Raw genomic sequence first — 18,927 nt, 5'->3', positions numbered from 1 at the left:
AGAGACTTCTCTTCTTCAGGCTAAGAAATCCCAACTCTCTCAGATGGAGATGGAGATGGTGAGCTGCAGGGATTGATGGTTGGTGTGGAACATCTATTTGATCATTTTGGGTCTCCAGTCCTGGCTCTGCCTCATCACAATGTCTTGTTCATCCCCAGTATAAAAGTTTGGGGGTGGGGGGCGGTAGGGAGAGAGGGGAAAGTATGAGAGAGAAGCCCTTGATCCTGTGCAGACATGGTTCAGAAATAACTGAAACACTGGTCTGTTATCAACACTGTTTTTGTCTTAAATTAAAAACACAGCTCCATATGAGCTGCTCTGAAGTAGAAGTATAGAATCATGAAACATTTTGAGTTGGAAAGGACTATTAAAGTTCAACTCCCCTACCCACCATGGGATTCCACTAAACCAGGGTGCTCAAAGCCCCATCCAACCTGGTTTTGAATACTTCCAGAGACATGGCCCCAACCCACAAGTTTTATGGGCAACCTGTTCTAGGGTCTCAACACCCTCAGAGTAAACAATTTCTTCCTTATATCTAAACTGAATATACCCTCTTCCAGTTTAAAGCAATTACCCCTTGTCCTGTCACTACATTCTCTGATAAAGTGTCTCACCTCAGCTTTCCTGTAGCCCCCCTGTAGCTACTGGAAGGTTGCTGTAAGGTATCCCCAGCGCCTTCCCTTTTCCAGACTGATTACAAATAAATAAATAAATAAATAATTTCTCCCAGACTCTCTCTTCATAGCAGACATGCCCCAGTCCTCTAACCATTTTTGTGGCCCTCCTGTAAATGTGCTCGACTATGTCCATATGCCTATTGTGCACAATCACCTCCTTCATCCTGCTGGCAGTACTGTTGGTGCTGCCACTCCCATTAGATGTTGGGGGCAAGAGGTGGTGGGGAACTGTGTGGCACAGTGCTCTGAAGACAGGGATGGAGAAATGAATGCACAGATAGTTGCAGGCTGTGACTGCTCTTGTGGCACCAGGAAGGGAGGGTGGGAGCTGACTGGGGTTTGTCAAGGCCAACATTGTGGAAAAGTCAAGACCAAGAGAGAAGCGAAGATCCCCTCTCACACCTCAAGAAAGCTGGACGCAGTGTGACTGTTCCTAAACCCTCTCAAATCTGGTTTCCCTCTGCATTAAAACACCTCTGCCCTGGGAAACCCCCGTGCAACAGCTGTCTACAAGAGTGTTTGGTTTGTTTTAATCTTTTCTTTAACATAGAACAAAATCTTGGAAGACAGAATAGGCTACAAAAGACTTTGTTTGGAAGACAAAGTTGAAGCTGAGCTGAGACATAAATAAAAAACACGCATTTATTGTACTATTTAGACAACACTAAAACTAGTTTTTTGTTTGTTTGTTTGTTTGTTTGTTTTCCTCACTGCTCTAGCTTGTTAGTAATAGGCAATAAATTTTTTTGATCTTCATATACTGAGTCTGTCATAATGATGATTTTTGAGCAATCTCCTTCTTCTTATCTTAACCCTTGAGCTAAATTCATTGTATTTTCTTTCCCTTCCACTTTGAGGACTGGGGACCAAAGAGCCGTTGTGATGGACCTCAGATGTCCAGTTGGGTAAAACTGCCACATGTATTTATTCATTAATTTTCTTTCCCACTTCCTTTCTTACTACATTTTCCTTATCCCAACTCACAGGTCCTTGCGTATATATATATATATGCATATATACATATATTTATATTTACAGTTGTCTCCCCTGTCCCACAGGAGGTGAGGAGGTAAATGAACAGCTGTGTGGTGCTTGTCTGCCTGCAAGGTGTAGCCACACCACAGGGAAGCCTGAGAAGCAGAAAACCCCTAGACTAAATGTAAGAACCACTTAGCAATAACAAAAATGTTGGTGTGTTATCACTATTATTTCCATCACAAGTGCAAAACAGAGCATCATGGGAACCTCTGTGAAGTAAATTAACTCTATCACAGCCAAAACACACACACACCAACAACCAAAAACAAAGGTAGGCATAATTCAATATAAAAGACATAACATTCCTCTGCAGAACATGACGGTAATTCTGCCTCCACTGATGTCCACTTCAAAGTGGAAAGCTTTCAACCTATGGAAATTATATTTGTTTATCTTTCTCATTCCAAAGCAGATCCCAAGACCCCCAAAATACACCCTGATACCAGAAGGGATGATCATCATCTTTTCTAACATGAAACAACTTTCATTCACTTGCCCAGACTTCCCTTTCTTGTCAAAGGAGAGAAATCAGAGGTCTCAACTCAGATGCCTTGGACTAACCTGCTTCTGCACCACCTTCAACTTTCAGAAAGGTTCCTGTAGGTGCAAGGTCACATTCCCCAGCCCCATTGGAGGGCTTCAGCTACCCCAAGAGGGCAGAGTCTCTCTCCGAATCACATATGGCAAATTCATTCAAGTTTGGCAACTGAATCAAGTATGGCAAATGTATGCCAAAAAGTTGGCTGTTCAGTAACAGCACATCTGGGAAGCCGTGGCCCTCTCTGTTTAGATAACTGAATCAACCCCTGCATGATGTTAGGCAAAAGTTGAACCATATGGAATAATATGGAATAAGAAAGGACATTGTTGTGATTGGTGTATAAGAAGTCTTCATCTTCAAATTTTGAAGGTTGTCTACAAAATCATTCTCATGACTTCTTTCATAGACTGTGGAGACGTAGTAGCAAATGATGACACTTTCCCTTTATGCAAATATAAATTCACCCCGAAATTTCGAAAAATGCATTTCCTCCCAACACTTTGAATGGAGAAACTGTTCCAATGACATGTTTGTACTGGCATATTTCACACCTACATTCCATATCTAAATGGATCTGGGAGCAATAAAGTCTTGAGAGGTTGGATGGATCCTACCTTTCCTTCTTTGCTCTGAAGCAATGGCTACAGCTGCTAGCAGTTTCCTCCTATCATCCCTGTTTATGACACTGACAAATTTTATGGGGTATCCAATAGCATAACACCATAGCTTTTCAAAAACCAGACCCCAGATCATACACAGAGGCCTGGTGCTTCTCAAAGTGGATCACTGCTTGTGCCACCACATCTGTGAGCTGCAACTGCCTCTCACAGAGAAAGTGTCCTCTGCAGAGGGAGATCATCACTTCCACTGCTCATACAGCCTGGAATATCATTGGACTGCTTTGAAGGTGGCTTCTGTTTTGTCCAATGTAAACTAAAGCCCACCTGGGAGGTTTCTGCAGAGTTACTATCCATCTGTAACATTTTTAGCCATGATCTGAATGCAGGAATGAAATGCATCCTCAGCAAGTTTTCAGATGAACTGAACTGAGACATGCTACTGACTTCCTGGAGGGATGAGAAGCCTTGAAGAGAGGTCTAGATAGATTGGAGCATTAGGAGATCAGCAATGACGCGAATCACAGAGTGGTTTAGGTTGGAAGGGACCCCTAAAGATAATCCAGTCCAATCCCTCTGCCTAGCAGGATCACCTAGACAATGCCAGGTGCTGCACCTGGGATAAACTAATGCTGGACACCGGTCCAGCACAGACTGGGAGACAAGTGGCTAGAGAGAAGCTCAGCAGAAAGGGCTCTGTGGGTGCTGCTTGACAGCAGGCTCAACATCAGACAGCAGGGTGCCCTGGCAGCCAAGAAGGCAAACTGCATTTTAGGATGCATTAAGCCCAGAATTCCCACATGGTCAAAAGAGGTAAGTCTTCTGCTATATTGAGCATTGGTGCAGCCTCCCCTTGAATCATGCATACAGTTCTGGGCTCCACAATAGAAGAAAGATGTGGAGTTGAAAGCATCCAGAGGAGGACAGCAAAGGTGGGCTGGAAGGCATGTCCTGTGAGGAGAGCCTGAGGACACTTGGGTTGTCTAGTCTGGAGAAAAGAAGGCTGAGGGGTGACCTCATTGCTCCTGACAACTTCCAGAGAAGCAGAAGTGGAGAGGGAGGTGACGATCTTTTTTCTCCCTGGTAACTGACAGGATGTGTGGGAATGGCACATAGGGGATGGTCAGACTGAACATTGGGAAAGATTTCGGTACTGTGAGGGTGGTCAACTATTGGAGGAGGCTTCCCAGCGACATGGTTGATGCCCCAGGCCTGTCAGCGTTCAACAGGCAGTTGGACATTGCCCTCATACATAGTCTCTAACTTTTGGTTAGCCCTCAGGGGGTCTGGCAGCTGAACTGGATGACTTTTGAAGGTCCCTTCCAACTGAACTATTCTGTTTCATCTGATTGAATTTGTTGCTAGCCATTTGGATTCTATTATATAAAGCTCTACTGTCCCTAACCTGTGTCATGGTACGGCAGTTGTCCACTTCAGAGGCACAACTTGGGATCTGTCCTTGCTGAATATCAGGGAGTTTCAATTGGTCTCTCCTGCCTAAAAGTGGAAGAGGACAAGGCAATTCTTTGATGAATCTTCTCCCAGTAGGAGAAATGACACTGCTGTGTCATTCCACATGGGGAATGTCTCTCCCCAGCTGAGAGAGGGAACATCAGGGATTGCTTCAGCCTGATTCAAAATCAGTCCCCCCGGAGTTCCCTCGTGTCAAGAGCTCCCTGTGCTGCTGAGCTGGGCTGGGCTCCTGAGCCCAAGGGGAGCTGCTGGCAAGCACGCAGCACTGCAGAGAAACAGCTCTGCCCAGGAGCAGCTCCTCTGCACAGCACAGCAGGGCTGGGGGCACTGCCTGCAGGGGACAAGGGTGGCTGAGAGAAGGGAGGGAGATGTTAAAGGCAGTGTGAAGGGGGGATACTGAGAGCTCCCAAAGGGAGAAATCTTCACAGCTCTAACATGGAGCTCTAACATGGTAAGTGTCTGTGAGAGAGCAGGCAGATGCAGAATCCTAGAGGGTTCTTCTATAGCTGCCACTTCCCATGGCTGATAGGACATGTCACAGGGGCTGTGCTGGCTTCTCTACTGTGGAGGACAGGGATGTTCCCTGGATCAATGATTACCTACATAAGCTGTGGGTGGAAGAGGTCCCCCCAGCAGGGCAGGAAAGAGTCCTGCTGGTGGGAGTCTGCTTCCTGGGTGTCCTGGTTTCAATTAAGATAGAGTTAATTTTCCTCCTAGTAGCTGGTAGGGTGTTATGTTTTGGCTTAGGTTGAGAAGAGTGCTGATACCATGCTAATGTTTTAATTGTTGCAGAGCAGTACTTACACTAAGCCAAGGACTTTTCATCTTCTCACTCTGTCCTGCCAGCGGGCAGGCTGGGCATGCATCAGGAGCTGGGAGGGGACAGACCCAGGACAGCTGATCCAAACTAGTCAAAGGGGTATTTCATCCCATCTGACATCATGCTGAACAATATATAGGGGTGGCTAGCAGGGGTGGGAAGGCTGGCTGCTCGGGGACAGGCTGAGCATCGGTCAACGGGTGGTGAGCAATTACATTGTGCATCACTTGTTTCATACACATTATTATTCGCACTATTATTGTTATTATTATTAATTATTTTCTGTCTTAATAAACTGTCTTTATCTCAACTCACAGGCTTCATTTTCCTGTTTCTCTTCCCCATCCCAGAGTGGGAGGGGGGAGGATGAGAGAACAGTGGTGTTTAGCTGCCACCTGGGTTAAAGCATAACACTGGAGCCGGCTGCTCACAGCTCAACAGAACCCCCAGGACATCTCTGGGGTAGGTTATTGATAGGGAAGACCAAGGCAGGGAATACCTGAAGGGAAGGCACTCTCAGAACTCTGCTTTCACTTTCCTGCCATGAGGGACAATTATGGAGATTATAAGGGACTTACCAGGTTTATAGAAGGGACTGAAGATCCTAGAACATTACAGTGAAATAGATTTGTATGTCTGTGAAGAACCTCCTAATTTACCCTAACACCTGTACAGATTGCACAGGCTACGTCAGCAAAATGGGCACCTGAAATCCATTTCTGGTGCCCTTTACGAGACACTATGAAGCAATACTGACTGCTCCTAAGTCCACCAAGGATTTGCCTGGTCCCTATTGTACTCTTCGACAGCAAAATCCAGAGTTCCAGGAAGGAGCACATCCTCCTCACAAGGGAGTGACACTGTGTCTTCCTGAGGAGCTTTCTTTGAAATACAACTTACGCTCAGAGAAGTCTAACTTGTCTCTCTCTTTTCTTCCATGGACAGCCAACCATACCCTGAGGCAGCAAATGTCCAACAGCAGCTTCCCCATCGAGTTCCTCCTCCTGCCATTCGCAGACACTTGGGAGCTGCAGCTTCTGCACTTTGGGCTCTTCCTGGGCATCTACCTGGCTGCCCTCCTGGGCAACGGCCTCATCATCACAGCCATAGCCTGCGACCACCGCCTCCACACCCCCATGTACTTTTTCCTCTTCAACCTCGCCCTCCTCGACCTGGGCACTATTACCACCACTGTCCCCAAAGCCATGGCCAATTCCCTCTGGGACACCAGGACCATTTCCTATGCAGGTTGTGCTGCCCAGCTCTTTATGTTTGTCGCATTTATCACAGCAGAGTTTTATCTTCTCACCATCATGGCTTATGACCGCTACGTTGCAATCTGTAAACCTCTGTACTACGGGACAATAATGGACAGCAGAACTTGTGTCAACATGGCAGCAGCTACCTGGGGCAGCACTTTTCTCTATGCTGTGCTGCACACTGCCAATACCTTTTCCCTCCCCCTCTGCAAAGGGAATGCCCTAGACCAGTTCTTTTGTGAAATTCCCCAGATCCTCAAGCTCTCCTGCTCTGATGCCTACCTCAGAGAAGTTGCGTTCATTATCTTTTGCTTTTGTTCAGGTGTTGCGTGTTTTGTTTTCCTTGTGCTGTCCTATGTGCAGATCTTCAGGACCGTTCTGAGGATGCCCTCAGAGAAGGGCCGGCACAAAGCCTTTTCCACGTGCCTCCCTCACCTCGCTGTGGTCTCTGTGTTCATCAGCAATATCATGTTTGCCTATTTGAAGCCCCTCTCCATCTCTTCCTCCTCCCTGAATCTTTTGCTGGCAGTTCTGTACTCGGTGTTGCCTCCAGCAGTGAACCCCCTCATCTACAGCATGAGGAACAAGGAGCTCAAGGATGCTGTTAGGAAACTGATTTGGGGGATGTTTTTCAGTACTCAGAAAGTTTCTTTCCCTCTCCATAAATGAAAATTGTGTATCCCATTCCAGCCTGTTTTTTTTTTTTTTTTTTTTTGCTTGTTTGTTTACTTGTTTGTTTTTATCATTATTATTTTTTTTTCTCTCCTTATTTCAATTGTGACATCTTTGGCTTCTTGCATTTCCACATAAGTGTTGGGATTCCTCCCACTGCAATTAATGAGTGAAACTGCACTGTTTTATATGGATGCTTTATACATATTCATGTAACAGTAAGTCAGTGAAGACTCTCTCATAGCACCTTTGTAATAAACAAGATAACACAGGATATCATGGCATATCACACCACTGGGTGTTTTTGATTCTTTGTTGTTTTTACCTAGCTATGCAGTTGAACTCCACCACAACCTCTCTCTCACTCACCCTCCTCAGAAGGGGAGGGGAAGAAGAAAGTATGCTGGGAAAAAAAAAAAAAAAAAAAAAAAAAAAAAAAAAAAAAAAAAGAAAAAAGAAAAACGAGGGAAAGGAAAGGAAAGGAAAGGAAAGGAAAGGAAAGGAAAGGAAAGGAAAGGAAAGGAAAGGAAAGGAAAGGAAAGGAAAGGAAAGGAAAGGAAAGGAAAGGAAAGGAAAGGAAAAGAGAAAGGAAAGGAAAAGAGAAAAGAAAAGAAAAGAAAAGAAAAGCAAAGAAAAGAAAAGCAAAGCAAAGAAAAGAAAAGAAAAGAAAAGAAAAGAAAAGAAAAGAAAAGAAAAGAAAAGAAAAGAAAAGAAAAGAAAAGAAAAAAAGAAAAGAGAAAAGAAAAGAAAAGAAAAGAAAAGAAAAGAAAAGAAAAGAAAAGAAAAGAAAAGAAAAGAAAAGAAAAGAAAAGAAAAGAAAAGAAAAGAAAAGAAAAGAAAAGAAAAGAAAAGAAAACATGGGTTGAGATAAGTGTAATTTAATTGATGGGAAAAGGAAGAGGGAAAAATAAAACAAACCAACAACAACAAGCAAACAAGCAAAGGCCGTGTGGAAGCATAGAACGAGAGGAAAGAAATTATTCTCTACTTCCCATCAACAAGTGATGCTTGACCATGTCCTTGAAGCAGGGCCTCAACACACATAGCCATTATTTGGGAGGACAGACATTTTGACAACAACAGCCCACCCCTCCCCTCTTCTTCCTTTTTCTACCTCTTATTGCTGACTGTGACATCATATGGTATGGAATATCCCTTTGGTCATTTTAGGTCAGCTGCCCTGGTGATGTCCCCTCCCCACTTTTTGCCCACCCCCAGACTGCTGGCTTTTGGGGGAGTTGGAGGGAGTCTTAATGCTGTTCAATATTGCTCAGCAGTTGAAAAAGCACTGGTGTGATATCAGTGCCATTCTATCTAGTGCTCTATATGGGCTGCTGCAGGGAAAGTTAACTCCATCCCAGCCAGACCCAGCATAGATTCATTTCCCCCTTCATGAAGTACTTCAGCCTGGTCCAGCCCAGTGATCCGGACCTGGATGAGTCTGCTTCCCACCCTGACCAGCATGGCCATGCAGATTTATCCCACAGCGCCACAGCCCATTTCCTCTACACAGCAACACTGCCAGCTTGGGGACCACTTGTGGAGAGCACAGGGACAGCCATTCCCCACTGCCCAAGAGGAGCTGATCTTTGAAATTTGACCAGCTCCATCCTTCTGTTGGCATCAGTGTCTATACTGAGGGAATGGCCACCAAAATAGTGAGTCATGGGCTCAGAGATTTTCAAAACCCAGCTGCAGAAAACATTGACTAACACAATCTACCTGTAAAGCTATCGGTGCTCAGAGAAGATGATGGTAATGGACACCTCCAGAGGTCCCTTCTGACTCAGGGGAGAAGGGGCTGGACTGTGCAGTCAGAGTGTATGACAGTCCTGTGTTTTGAGGTCTTTCTGGTGTTTGTAATCCCTGCTCCTCAAGGTTACCTGGTGAGTGGGGTAATTCTCAAAATAAGGTTCCCAAAGGGAACCTGGAGTACAGCTGGTACAAGGATACTACTGAAAACTTCCCAGAAACTCTATCAGGCATTCCAGAATAAAGAAATCACAAACTTGTGATCACAAACGAGGAGCTCGGCTCCAGGGCAGATGTGTTCTGTAGCGGAGAGGGTATCTAGGCAGGCAAGGCTCTTTCCTGCATTGAGGCCACTTGGGAGCCACCAGGACCCAGCATCCCTCATGAAGGAGGCTGATGAGGCATTGGCAGAGCCCACAGCAAACACCCCTCCCCCACCCCCAGTCAAAGCAAAGGCAGCCCCTAGGGAGCATGAGTGACCAGGAGTGTGCCGAGTAGGAAAGGCAAACAGTGTGGCATGGCAGTTTGCAGGGCAGTTCACACAGGCAGGGCGAGCAGGGAGGGCGTCCTCACTGCTCTTTCCCAACGGTGGTTGTGAACTGCTCGTGAAGAGCCCAGCCATGGTATCCACCCAGCAGAAAGTCATGGCCTCTGCAACTCTGGCAGCCTCTCCAGCCACAATTACCGATGTGGCTACCTGGATAGAGGTCTTGGGGAAACATGCAACCATACAGGTCCTTGGCTGCAAGGTGTGCCTGAATCTTCTGTTGGTGTCTTACAGCAGCAGTGGTGGGTATGCCTGTGGGAGGTGTGCACAGGCTGAAGAATTGCTCAGCCCGGTGGAGAAGCTTTGGGAGGAGGTGAACAGGCTGAGGAGCATCAGGCAGGTGGAGAGGGAAGCTGACTGGTGGAAGCATACTCTACCCTCCCTGAGGCAGACTCATGAGCCAGCCACAACACGAGTAACAAAGGTTCCTCTATCCCACCAGGCAGCCACTACATAAAAGACAAAAGTTCCCCCATCTCGCCAAGCAGGAGGAGGAGACCTAGGCCAAGGGAAGGAATGGAAGCAGGTTCCTGCTCAGGGTGGTAGGTGAGCCCTCTCCCTGCCCACCTCACCTTCCTGACTACCCACCTGTAACAGCTATGAAGCTCTAGAACATGGCAGTCAAAACAACGATGTAGACAAAAGCCCATCCCAGTTGGAAGGGGTGCCTAAGGCAAGGCAACCTACCCCTTGCAGGACTACATCTTCTGTCAAGAAAGAAAGAAGGGTTATCATCATGGGGACTCACTTCTGAAAGGGACGGATATGCCATCCAGACCCAACCCACAGGGAAGTCTGCTGCCTCCCTGTGGCTGAGGTAAAAGGTATTGCCAGGAAAGTCACTCATCTGGTACAGCTGTCTGACTACTACCCACTACTGTTTCTTTCAGGCTGGTAATGATGATGTAGCAAGGAGAAGTCTGAGATCAATCCAAAGGGACTTTAGAGCTTTGGGGAGACTGGTTAAAGGATATGGGGCTCAGGTCATGTTTGCCTCTGTCCTTCTGATAGGAGGAAAAAATGTTGACAGGCAGTCTCGGCTCATCAATACGTGGCTCCGAGACTGGTGCCACCAGCAGAACTTTGGGTTTGTTCATCACGGGAAGGTCTATGCGACACCAAGCCTCCTGGCATGAGACAGGATGCACCTTTCTAAGAGGGGGAAAAGGATTTTTGCCCAGGAATTATTAGGGCTGATAGACAGGGCTTTAAACTAGAGTCAAAAGGGGAAAGGGATAAAACCAGGCATGTCAGTGATAAAATAAGGGATGGAGTGCCAGAATTAGAAGGAATGTGTGCTAGTGAGGTCCTTCGGGCTTCTCCACCAGGTTCTGCATGCTATGAGGTGCATTTGAAGTGTTTCTACACAAATGCACACAATATGAGGAATAAACTGGATGATCTAGAATTCTTGGCCCAATTCTGGAGCAATGATATCATCAGCATAAACGAAACCTGGTGGGATGAGTCCTGTGAATGGTGTGTTGCAATAGATGGTTACAGGCTCCTCAGTAGGGACAGGCAGGGCAGGCAAGGCGGTGGGATGGTGCTGTATGTAAAGGAAAGGCTGGACTGCATGGAGCTTGCAGTTGATGATGGCAATGTTGAGATCCTCTGGGTTAGGATTAAGGGAAAAACAAAGAGGATGTCATTGTGGGAGTCTATTACAGATAACCCAACCAGGATGACAACACTAATTATTCTTTGAGGAACTAAGAAATACATTGAGATTGACTGCCCTTGTCCTTATAAAGGACTTCAACTTGCTTTGTTTTCTCCCTTTCTTCATAGGGAAGATGCTCCAGGCCCCATATCATCTTTGTGGCCCTCTGCTGGATTCTTTCCAGGAGATCCCTGTCTTTTTTTTTGTACCGCGGAACACAGAACTGCACACAGGATATCAGAAGTCAATAAGAAGCATAGAATCAGAGAACTTCTAGGTTGGAAGAGACCTCAAGATCATCGAGTCCAACCTCTGACCTAACGCTAACAGTCCCCACTAAACCATATCCCTAAGCTCTACATCTAAACGTCTGTTAAAGACTTCCAGGGATGGTGACTCCACCACTTCCCTGGGCAGCCTGGCTCACTGGCTCGAGGTGCTCGCATAACCCTCACCTGGTGATGTGAAGAGAAATCTGAGGTCACGGGTTCGAGACGCAGCATGGGGGTGCAACGTCCCTCCTTACTAAAAGGACCGTGGTGGTTTTACTCAGGTGGGCAGCCGAGCTCCACCACAACCGCTCTCTCACTCCCCCTCTCCTCAAAGAGGAAGGGGGAGAAAATACAACACAGAGAACTCGAGGTTTGAGATGAGAAAGGTTTAATTAAAGGGAAAGGGAATGGGGAGGAAAAACAGAGACATAAGAAACAATCAGTCTGCGCGGAAGCACAGAGAGAGAAAAAATTATTCTCTACTTCCCATCAGCGAGCGGTGTTCGGCCACGTCCTGGGAAGCAAGGCCTCAAACGCGCAGTGGTTGTTCAGGAGGAACAGCCCCCTCCCCCACGAGAGCCCCCCTTTTTATTGCTGAGAGTGACATCAGGTGTTATGGAATATCCCTTTGGTTGGTTTAGGTCAGCTGCCCCAGCAATGTCCCCTCCCCATCACTTGCCCATCCCCAGCCTGCTGGCTCTTGGGGGCTTGGAAGGAGTCCTGATGCTGTGCCAGCACTATGCAGCAATAGACACAACACTGGAGTGATATCAGTGCTGTTCCAGCTACGAGTGCAGAGTACAGCACTGTGCAGGCTGCTGCAGGGAAAAGGTGACTCCAGCTCAGACAGACCCAACACAAGTGTCTAACAACCCTTTCGGTAAAGAATTTCTTCCTAAGATCCAGCCTAAAACTCCCCTGGCGCAACTTAAGCCCATTCCCCCTCGTCCTGTCACCAGGCACGTGGGAGAATAGACCAACCTCCACCTCTCTACAGCCTCCTTTAAGGTACCTGTAGAGAGTGATAAGGTCGCCCCTGAGCCTCCTCTTCTCCAGGCTGAACAAGCCCAGCTCCCTCAGCTGCTCCTCGTAGGACTTGTTCTCCAGACCCCTCACCAGCTTCGTTGCCCTTCTCTGGACCTGCTCAAGCACCTCGATGTCCTTCTTGTAGCGAGGGGCCCAGAACTGAACACAGTACTCGAGGTGCAGCCTCACCAGAGCTGACTACAGGGGGTCGATCACCTCCCTAGCTCTGCTGGTCACACTGTTTCTGATACAAGCCAGGATGCTGTTGGCCTTCTTGGCCACCTGAGCACACTGCTGGCTCATATTCAGCCGACTATCAACCATCACTCCCAGGTTCTTCTCTGCCTGGCAGCTCTCCAACCACTCATCTCCCAGCCGGTAGCTCTTCTTCGGGTTATTGCATCCCAGGTGGAGGACCCGGCACTTGGCCTTGTTGAACTTCATGCAGTTGACCTCAGCCCATCAGTGCAGCCTATCCAGATCCTCCTGCAGAGCTTTTCTACCCTCAAGCAGATCGACACACGCGCATAGCTTGGTGTCATCTGCAAACTTACTGAGGGTGCACTCAATGCCCTCATCCAGATCATTGATGAAGATATTAAAGAGGACTGGCGCCAGCACCAAGCCCTGGGGAATGCCACTAGTGACCGGCCTCCTGCTGGACTTGACTCCATTCACCACGACTCTTTGGGCCCGGCTATCCAGCCAGTTTCTAACCCAACGAAGCGTGCGCCAGTCCAAGCCAAGAGCAGCCAGTTTCTTGAGGAGAATGCTGTGGGAGACGGTGTCAAAAGCCTTACTGAAGTCAAGGTAGACCACACCCACAGCCTTTCCCTCATCCACCCAGCGCGTCACTTTGTCATAGAAGGAGATCAGGTTCGTCAAGCAGGACCTGCCTTTCATAAACCCATGCTGACTGGGCCTAATCGCCTGCTTGCCCTGCAAGTGCTGTGTGATGACTCTCAAGAGAATCTGCTCCATGAGCTTCCCTGGCACTGAGGTCAAAATGACAGGCCTGTAGTTCCCCGGGTCTGCCCTCCGGCCCTTCTTGTAGATGGGCATCACATTTGCTAGCCGCCAGTCAACTGGGACCTCCCCCGATAGCCAGGACTGTTGATAAATGACGGTAAGAGGCTTGGCCAGCTCCTCTGCCAGTTCTCTCAGTACCCTTGGGTGGATCCCATCCGGCCCCATCGACTTGTGCACATCTAAGTGCCGTAGCAGGTCACCAACCAGTTCTTCGTGGATAGTGAGGGCCACATCCTGCTCCCCATCCCCTTCCACCAGCTCAGGGTACTGGGTATCCAGAGAACATCCGGTATTGCCGCTAAAGACTGAGGCAAAGAAGGCATTGAGCACCTCCACCTTTTCCTCATCTCTTGTAACTAAGTTTCCCCCCGCATCCAGTAAAGGATGGAGATTCTCCTTAGTCCTCCTTTTTGTGTTGATGTATTTATAAAAACATTTTTTGTTATCTTTAACGGCAGTAGCCAGATTGAGCTCCAGGTGAGCTTTGGCCTTTCTAATTTTGTCCCTGCACAGCCTCACAACATCCTTATAGTCTTCCCTAGTGGCCTGTCCACTTTTCCAAAGATTATAAACCCTCTTTTTTCTCCTATGATCAAGCCACAATTCTCTGTTGAGCCAGGCTTGTCTTCTTGCCCGCCAGCTCTTCTTTGGGCACGAGGGGACAGACCGTTCCTGTGCCATTAAGATTTCCCTCTTGAAGAGCGCCCAGCCTTTCTGGACTCCTCTGCCCTTCAGAACCGCCTCCCAGGGGACTCTACCAACCAGTGTCCTCAGCAGCACAAAGTCAGCCCTACGGAAGTCCCATACAGCGGTTTTACTGGTCGCCTTCCTGGCTTCGCCAAGAATAGAGAACTCCACCATTTCGTGGTCACTCTGCCCAAGACAGCTCCCGACAATCACATCCTCCACCAGTCCTCCTCTGTGAAGAGAAGGTCTAGCGGGGCACCACCCCTGGTAGGTTCACTAACCAGCTGCGTCAGGAAGCTATCTTCCACGCTCTCCAGAAACCTCCTAGACTGCTTCCTCAGGGCTGTGTTGGCTTCCAGGATATGTCAGGGAAGTTGAAGTCCCCCATGAGAACAAGCGCTGACGATTTCGCAACTTCTGTCAGCTGCCTGTAGAACTCCTCATCCGTCTCCTCATCCTGGTTCGGCGGTCTATAGCAGACCCCGACCAGGACACTAGCCTTGTTGTCCCTGCCGATCCTAACCCAAAGGGACTCGACCTTGTCGTTCCCATCCTCGAGTTCTACAACCTCGAAAGACTCTCTAATATAGACAGCCACACCACCACACCTTCTGTGCTGCCTGTCCCTTCTGAAGAGCTTATAGCCAGGCATTGCAGCACTCCAGTCATGAGACTGGTCCCACCACGTCTCTGTGATGGCAACCAAGTCGTAGCCTGCCTGCCGCACGATGGCTTCCAGCTCCTCCTGTTTGTTACCCATGCTGTGTGCATTGGTGTAGATGCACTTCAGCTGGGCCATTGCCTTACCTTCAGCTGGGCCTTGCCATTGTTCCCCCTGGCACAGCTCCAACAATCCTAGCTTCAGCCCCATCCCCCTTCTTACTTAGTTTAAAGCCCTCTCAATGAGCCCCGCCAGCTCCTGGCCCAGGATCCTTTTTCCCCTAAAAGATAGGAACCCATCTGCTGCCATCAGGCCGGGTGCCAAGTAAAGTGCCCCATGGTTGAAAAACCCAAGATTTCTGCGTTGGCACCAGCCCCTAAGCCATGTGTTTAACAGGTGGACTTTCCGCATCCTCTCTGTACCCCTCCCTGCCACTGTAGGGATGGACGAAAACACCACCTGCACTCCCGCTCCATCCACTAACCGACCCAGCCCCCTAAAGTCTCGTTTGATAGCCATCAGGCTTCTCTCTTCAATGTTGTCACTACCTGCCTGGACTATCAAAAGAGGATAATAATCAGAGGGGTGTACCAGGTTGGGAAGCTTCCTGGCAACGTCCCTGACCCTGGCCTCAGGGAGGCAGCAGACTTCCCTACGGGTAGGGTCAGGCCGACAAATAGGGCCCTCTGTTCCCCTAAGAAGAGAGTCTCCCACAACAATAACCCTTCCGTCTTTCTTGGTGGAGGCAGTCCTGAGGCGTGGAGTCGACCTTCTTGCCCTAGGCATCCTCCTGGAAACACTTGCTACCTCTTCCTCAGCTACAGGTCTGTCGAGCTCCAGGGCCTCAAACCTGTTGCGTAAGGGCACCTGGGAAGGTGGGGCCGGAAGGGGAGGGCATCGCCTGCGATGTCGAGCAGGGACCTGTTTCCATTCCTCCTCAACTCCCAGATCCCCTCCCTCTGCCAGACAGCGACAGGGCAGGGGGTCCACCCCCATTTGGGGTGTCTCACCTCGATACCTCTCCTTGAGGCCCTTCAGGGAGTTGCTCCACCAGTCTATCTCCCGCTCACACTCCCTGATATCCCTCAACCTCTCCACCTCCTCCTTGAGCTCCGCCACCATGCGGACCAGGTCATCCACCTGCTCGCACCTCAAGCACGCAGTTTCTCTGCCTCCCGCCGATGGCAGGAACAGGCTCAGACACTCCTTGCATCCGGTGACCTGAACTGCTGCGTTTTTTAATGGGCAGTCGGTCTGGGTGTGTACCGACTTCCTGGAGAGCGCACCGTGCCTGGTGGAGACCATTGTCACTTAGCTAACGGCTGTCATTAAGGAGGTATTTGTATGGGCGGGGGGAGCGCTCTGCCCTTCCTGCTCGCCCTTCCTGCGCGAACTGCCGCACTAACTGCCGTGCCATGCCCTTCTGATGCGCCACGCCCTGTTTGCCCGTCCTGTTCGCTGCGCTCCTGGTCGCTCACGCTCCCTAGGGGCAGCTTTTGAACGGCTGGGGAGGGGGCGCTGCTGGCTCCGCCTACGCCTCATCAGCCTCCCTCACGAGGGCTGCCGGGTCCTGGCGGCTCCCTCAAGTAGGCTCGATGCTGGAAAAATTAGCCCTGCCTGGCCCGATCCCCCACTCCGCTGCAGAACGCGTCTGCCCTGGAGCCGATCGCCTAGGCAAATGGTGGGGCATAAGGGCCAGCTTGGCTGACCAGGAATCTTATTCTGGAGTTTAGGCATAAAAAGAAATTGTATGGGTGCTGGAAACATGGTCAGGCAATGTGAAAGGACTGCAGGGACGCTGTTCATGTTTGTAGGGAGAAAATACATGCAGCCAAAGCCCAATTAGAGTTGAAGCTGGCCAGGTCTGTGGGCGACAATAAAAAGTTTTATTTTAAATATGTGAAAAAGGAGGACCAGAGAAAACAAAGGTCCGCTACCTGATTGGGAAGGTCACCTCACAGACAAGGACATAGGCAAAGCAGAGACATTTAATGCCTTCTTTGCCTCCATTTTCAACGCCAAGGGTGGGTTTCGGGACTCCAGGTGCTGCGAGGACTGTAACAGTAGGAATGATAAACTCCCAACTGACCCTGAATGTGAGTGTGATTTGCTGCACCACATGGATCCATACAAGTCCATGGGTCCAAACGGGATTCATCCCAGAGTGCTCAGAGAGCTGTCTGACATCATCACAGGACTTCTCTCAATTATTTTAAAACAGTCTTGGGAATCTGCAGAGGTCCTAGTTGGCAAATGTTGTGCCAGTTTCAAGAAGGACAAGATCCTGCTAACTACAGGCCTGTTAGTCTCATGTCAATGCTTGGTAAAATTATGGAGAAGATTGTCCTTGTAGATACTGAAACGTGCTTGGGGGACAATGTAGTCATTGGTCTTAGTCAACATGGGTTCACGGAAGGTAGGTCCTGTTTGATAAATTTGATTTTCTTTTATGACAAGATCACCCATATAGTTGATCAAGGGAAGCCAGCTGATGTGATCTTTTTGGATTTCAGTAAAGCTTTTGACACAGTTTCACAAAGGATCCTGCTGAACAAAATATCCAGCATATAGCTGGACAAAAATATCATACGTTGGGTGAATAACCAGCAGATGGGTAGGACTCCAAGGGTTGAGGTAAATGGGTCTGCATCAGGCTGGTGGGCAGTCACCAGTGGGGTACCTCAAGGCTCCATTTTAGGTCCAGTCCTCTTCAGTGTTTTTGTAAATGATTTGGATGTAGGACTAGGAGGTGTTCTGAGCAAATTTGCTGGAGACACCAAACTTGGAGGAGTTGTGGACTCTGATGAGGGTGGAAAGGCCTTGCAGAGAGATCTGGACAGAATGGAGAGCTGGGCAGAGCAGCCCTGCAGAGAGGGATCTGGGGGTTGTGGTTGACAGCAAGCTGAATATGAGCCAGAAGTGTGCCCTGCCAGCCAGGAGGGCCAACCATATCCAGGGGTGCATAAAGCACGGCATTGCTAGTAGGTCAAGGGAAGTGATTGTCCCACTCTATTCTGCACTTGTTCAGCCTCACCCTGAGTACTGTGTGCAGTTCTGGGCACCACAGTACAAATAGGATGTGAAACTGTTGGATAGTGTCCAGAGGAGGTCTACAAAGATGGTGAAGGGCCTAGAGGGGAAGATGTATGGGGAGTGGCTGAGGTCTCTGGGCCTGTTCAGCCTGGAAAACAAGAGGCTGAGAGGAGACCTCATTGTAGTCTGTCTTCCTCATGAGGGGGAGTGGAGGGGCAGGCACCGATCTACTCTGTTTGGTGATCAGTGATAGGACCTGAGGGAATAGTGTCAAGCTACAACAGGGGAGGTCCAGACTGCATATCAGTAAAAGGTTCTTCAATGAGAGGGTTGTCACGTACTGGAACAGGCTTCCCGAGGTCGTAGTCATGGCACCAAGCCTGTTGGAGTTCAAGAAGTATTTGAAATGTGCTCTTAGTCATATGGTCTGAATTTTTGGATAGACTTGTGTGGAGTCAGGAGTTGGGCTCAATGATCCTTATGGGTCCCTTCCACCTTGGGATATTCTATGATTCTATTATTCTATGATCATTTTCTCTGAGCAGTGATAGTTTTACAGGTAGATCAGGTTAGTCAGTGCTTTCTAGCCCCTGACCCAACACTGATCCACTGTCTTGGTGGCTGCTCCCCCAGTATAGACACTGATGCCAGCAGAAGGATGGAGCTGGTCAAATTTCAAAAATCAGCTCCCCTTGGCGGTGGGGAATGGCCATCTCCATGCTCCCCACAAGCTGTCCCTCAAGCTGGCAGTGCTGCTGTGCAGAGGAAATGGGCTGTAGTGTTGTACCAAACAGAGGTACTTCATGAAAGGGGAAATGAATAACTCCTCAGATTCCCTTCCCTCTGCCTTCTGAGTGCCCACTCTCTTCTCTGAGACTTCAGGGTTGCAGGTTCCCTGTGAATACCTGGCTTTAGTTCTTTCCCTGTGGCTGAGAGCACAGTGGGAGATCTCACTTTCAAAGGGGCTTAAGTCATGGCTCATACCAGGCTCTGCTGTCCCTGGAAGTACCCTGGGCTCCGCAGGCAGCTCCAGATGCCTCTCCTGAAGGACATCATCTATGGCTCAGATGTAGGAACAGCCCTGGTTATGTAATGCAGTGACCATTCACTGCCTCTGTTGTCAGTAGACATCCATGGGTAAGTCTTAAATCTAGCCC

Source organism: Aythya marila (assembly GCF_965140915.1).
Source record: "Aythya marila genome assembly, contig: HAP1_HAP1_SCAFFOLD_154, whole genome shotgun sequence".
In the NCBI taxonomy this organism is placed as follows: Eukaryota; Metazoa; Chordata; class Aves; order Anseriformes; family Anatidae; genus Aythya; species Aythya marila.
The sequence above is the reverse complement of the archived record's forward strand: the minus strand, read 5'-3'. Positions refer to the sequence as shown.